Genomic DNA, 4,600 nt, shown 5'->3' on the forward strand with positions numbered 1-4,600 from the left:
AAAACTGAAGGGAGAAAAGCTGACGGTTTGCTGTGGATGGTTACCTGCGTGACAGGTGGAACAGCTGTAGCTGCACCCAGAAGACAACTGACTTTCACCCTCGACGGCCCCTGCTGCCTTTCAGAACCCTGTGTGTGATGTAATAATGGGGCCCTGCCGGGTGTGGTGGCTCATGCCTGTAATCCCAGCACTTTGGGAGGCCAAGGTGGGCAGATCATTTGAGATCAGGAGTTCAAGATCAGCCTGGCCAACATGGTGAAACCCTATCTCTACTAAAAAATACAAAAATTAACTAGGTGTGGTGGCTCACACCTGTAATCCTAGCACTTTGGGAGGCCAAGGCAGGCAGATCACAAGGTCAGGAAATCGAGACCATCCTGGTTAACATAGTGAAACCCCATCTCTACTAAAAACACAAAAAGTTAGCTGGCATGGTGGTGCACGCCTGTAGCCCCAGCTACTCAGGAGGCTGAAGCAGGAGAATCCCTTGAACCCAGGAGGAGGAGGTTGCCCTGAGCCGAGATCACACCACTGCACTCCAGCCTGGGTGACAGAGTGAGACTCTGTCTCAAAAAAATAAACAAATAATGGAGTCCACGTGACTTTAAGAAGTGACAGGGCAGTGACCAGCAAGTGAGGCTCAGGGAAATCTAACTTTTATTTAGTTAGCCTGATATTTTTCCAGTTTATCAAATATGCATTCCCATGGAACTGGTGGGAGTTTTCATTCTTATGCCGTTGGCTGGAGGAACGGCCAGGGCAGGTGGCAGGAGGTGAGGCACCTTTGTGGCAGGGCTGGGCTTGAGCAAAGGTGAGGTCTGCCATGAGCTCACTGTGAAGACTGACCTGCGTGGGTCTGCAGGTGAGTTAGGGGCCCGTGACCCAGCTGCCCGGCTGGCTCATTCTGATTCCACTGAAACCCGAGCCTGGGGCACAGCCAGCCCTTGGGAGCACGAGGCAGGGCGTCTGGCTGGTGAGCTGCATTTTTTGCTTCCTGCCATCCTGTCCATGGCAACCACGTGGAGCATGAGGGAGCCTGGGAGGTTGGACTGCGGTCCAGATTAGCTGGCAGTGAAGCTGCTGACTGGCAGCGGTCAGACACTGTTGCCAGGCTCTCAACCCTCCGTCCTCCTGGCTGAGGGAATCCCGGTCACGTTCTGACGCGGGGAGCCTGTGCTTGCGGGAGGTGAGGCCTTAACCCAGCCTCGACTCGGGGAGAATTGAGTTAGTTAAGTCAATTACGGTCATTCACTTCCCTTTGCTGGTGATTGGCTTTGGAAGGGGCACGTGACATCATTCTGACCAATTAGGGGACGTCAGCTGTGAGGCGGGCTCTCCTGGGAAAGAATTATGCTACACTTAAAGGGGCCGGCGATGGACATTCTACCTTCGGACATGTGGGTGCTGCTGGTTGAGGTGATGATACGTGGGGGTGCTGCAGCCGCCTTGCCATGTCGAGTAGACAAAGCTGAGGTCAAGGCCAACCTGCGAAGGATGCCAAGAGATGATGGGAAGAACCAGTTCCCAAGTGGTCACTGACCCACTGAGGTCACCAACCTGGGTTTGTCTATTTCTGGACTTTTGTATTATGAGCTAATTAATATCCACGTGGGTAAGCCTTTTTGAGCTAGGGGTTTTTTCTCATGGAGGCAGCTTCCTGTTATAGGTGGCAGTGAGGAAGTCAAAGTTCATGGCTAAGAGCACAGGCTGCAGAGTTAGACAGACCTGAGTTCACGTCCTTGGTCTGCCACCTACTTGGTGTGTGACCTTGGGCTTAGCTTCTCTAACCCCGATTTTCTTCATCTGCCTCCAAATAAGGGAGTGTCCTGGCAGAATCATGGGAGGAACTGTGTGGAGCCCTTAACACAGAGCCCAGCCCAGTGAGCAGTCAATAAACGTCAGCTCTCCCAAAGTTGACAACCAGTCTCACAGCAAAGCTCTGTAGCCCAGGATCTTCCGAGCACCTGTTGCTCGTAGCCATGAAGAAATAAAAACAACCCATGTTTGGCCCAATCTTCTACACATTAGGGCTTTTGAGCCTTTCCTGGGGATGCAGATTATGCAGCATTTTGTGCTAGGTGGATCTGGGATTGTTTTAAACTCTCTTTAAACTGAAAGCAACACATTGTTTTTAAAAAAGTAAAAATAAAATGGACTCATCACCCAACAGTAATGCACATGTATGTTCACCAAAGAAAATATAGAGGGACCCACAGCTGTATGATTGGTATGAGCCTGTTATGGGATTGAATTTTGTCCCCCACCCAAAAAGTTGCGATAAGTCCTGACCCCAGGACCTCGAAATTGACCTTATTTGGAGAGAGGGTCTTTCCAGAAGTAACCAAGCTGAAGTGAGGTCAGTACGGTGGACCCTAGTCCTTAGTCCTTATCAGAAGGGAGAACTTGGACACAAAGAAACCCACAACAGGAAGGCAATGTGAAGACACGGGGACAAACGCTCACCTACAAGCCGCGGAATGAGGCCTGGAACACGTCCTCCCCACACAGCCTCAGAGGGAACCGGCCCTGCTGTTGCTGTGATCTCCGACCCGTATCCTCCAGAACCGTGAGATAATACATTTCCGTGGTTTAAGCCACCCAGACTGTGGCACTTTGTTATGGTAACCCGAGCAGACTAACACAGGCCCCAGGCTGGACACACCACAAATGCCCATCAGGAGGTGGGCAAGTGAGCAAGTGCTGAATTTATACAAGGCAGCCGTGAAACCGAACTACCTCCAACTAGAGGCAACATGGAAAATTCTCAGACATGAAGTCCAGCCACGAAACCAGAGGCAGGAGTCCATCCTGCAGGATTCCACCCACTAGGATAAAATTAACGCATGGGCAAAACCGATTGAGGGTGACAGAAGTCAGAATAGTGGGGACCCCGGGGGCCGGTGATGGCAGGGAGCTGGGGGGCTTCTGAGGAGCTCACAGTTCTCTGTGTTGATGTCAGTGCTGGTTGTACAGATGCAGGCACGTTATCAAATCTTATTATCTCAACAGATATTCTTAAGAGACAGCAGATACCCACTGGAATCCCTCAAATCCTGGCAGCCCCCCACAGAGGAGAGAGGGCCCTGTGCATGAGGGCGGGTAGTCTGTGAGCCCCTCCCCTCCTGCCCACGAGCCCCTCGGGAGCCTCAGTATCCTCAGACACTGTGGCTAAGCGCACCCACTGTGATGATGAAAGGTGACTTTTACTCCATCAGTCTCCTTTTCAGCCTCAAAATCACCAACTTCTCATCATTAAAACCGAGAGAGAGAGAGAGAGAGAGAGAACACCAAAGCCTCAGCGTGGAAACGCATGAACACGAATGAGCAGGTTTGCTTCCAAATTAGACCACATCCCAGTGTGGCCAGGGACCCAGTCCCCTTCTGTGATGGACACAAGCATCCTTTCCCCACTCTTTCTTGAAAACGACTGTCCTTGATGTACACTGTGTTTCCCCGTTGTGAAGCTGTGGGTTGAAGCAGGTTCGAGGAGGACGAGTAAGAAGCCCAGGGCTCTGGTTTGAGTGTTTGTCTCCTGCAGCATAGAAACTTAATTCCCGATGTGGCAGAATTGATAGGTGGGGGCTTTAAGAGGTGATTGGGCCAAGAGGGCTCTGCCCTCATGAATGGATTAATCTGCTCATGGATTGATGGGTTATCTTGGCAGTGGGACTAGTGGCTTTATAAGAAAATGGAGAGAGCTAAACCAGCACACTCAGCCCCTCACCATAGGATGTCCTACACCACCTTGGGACACTGTAGAGGCTCCACGAGCAGGAAGGACCTCACCAGGCGTGCCCCTCCAAACTTGGACTTCTCAGCCTCCGTAACTGTAAGAGATAAATTCCTTTTTAAAAATAAATTAGCCAGTTTCATGTATTCTCTTATAAGCAGCAGAAAAAATGACCAAGAACCTCAGGATCCTGTGCTTGGGAGCAGCCAGGCCCACGCTGGGTCCTGCGTCCTTCCATGCAGCTGACAGCCCTTGGCTCTGCTTCCAATGACTGCACACACCTTGGCTTGGACTACTGTGTTAGTTCATTTTGTGTTGCTATAAAGGAATACCTGATGTTGGGCAATTAATAAAGAAAAGAGGCTTAATTGGCTCACGGTTCCACAGTAGAGCCGTGGTACGCAGGATGAGCCAGAGGGCATCAATCCTGTAGGGTAGGCAGTGGGCATGTGTGGATGGCTGCTTGCAGGGGACAGGTCTCTATGGATTTGATGGTACGTAGAGGAAGCATGGTGCTGCCATCTGCTTCTGGTGAGGTCTCAGGGAGCTGCCAATCATGGCGGAAGGTGAAGGGGAGCCAGTGCATCACACAGCAAGAGCAGTAGCAAGAGAGGTGCCAGGCTCCTTTAACAACCAGCCCTCGAGTGAGCTAACAGAGCAAGATCTCACCCATCACCGAGGGGAGGGCCAAGCCATTCATGAGGGACTCACCGCCCATGACCCAAACACTTCCCACCAGGCCCCACTAACAACACTGGGCATCACAGCTCAACATGAAATTTGGAGGAGACTCATCCAAACCATATCAAGTACCCTCCTCTCCTCCCAGCTGTCTGCAGCCTCCCTCCCTTACAGATTTGGCAGGGCTAA

General features: G+C 51.5%; 1 long non-coding RNA gene across 1 annotated transcript; it reads left to right on the top strand.

Moving 5' to 3' along the window:
* The first annotated feature begins 222 nt into the window (after positions 1-222).
* LOC139356510 (uncharacterized) lies at positions 223-4,067 on the top strand. The gene is made up of 3 exons (XR_011608469.1): positions 223-862; positions 1,282-3,328; positions 3,665-4,067. It is a non-coding gene; the product is annotated as an uncharacterized lncRNA (long non-coding RNA).
* Positions 4,068-4,600: the final 533 nt, after the last annotated feature.

Source organism: Macaca nemestrina, chromosome 10 (assembly GCF_043159975.1).
Source record: "Macaca nemestrina isolate mMacNem1 chromosome 10, mMacNem.hap1, whole genome shotgun sequence".
NCBI lineage: Eukaryota > Metazoa > Chordata > Mammalia > Primates > Cercopithecidae > Macaca > Macaca nemestrina.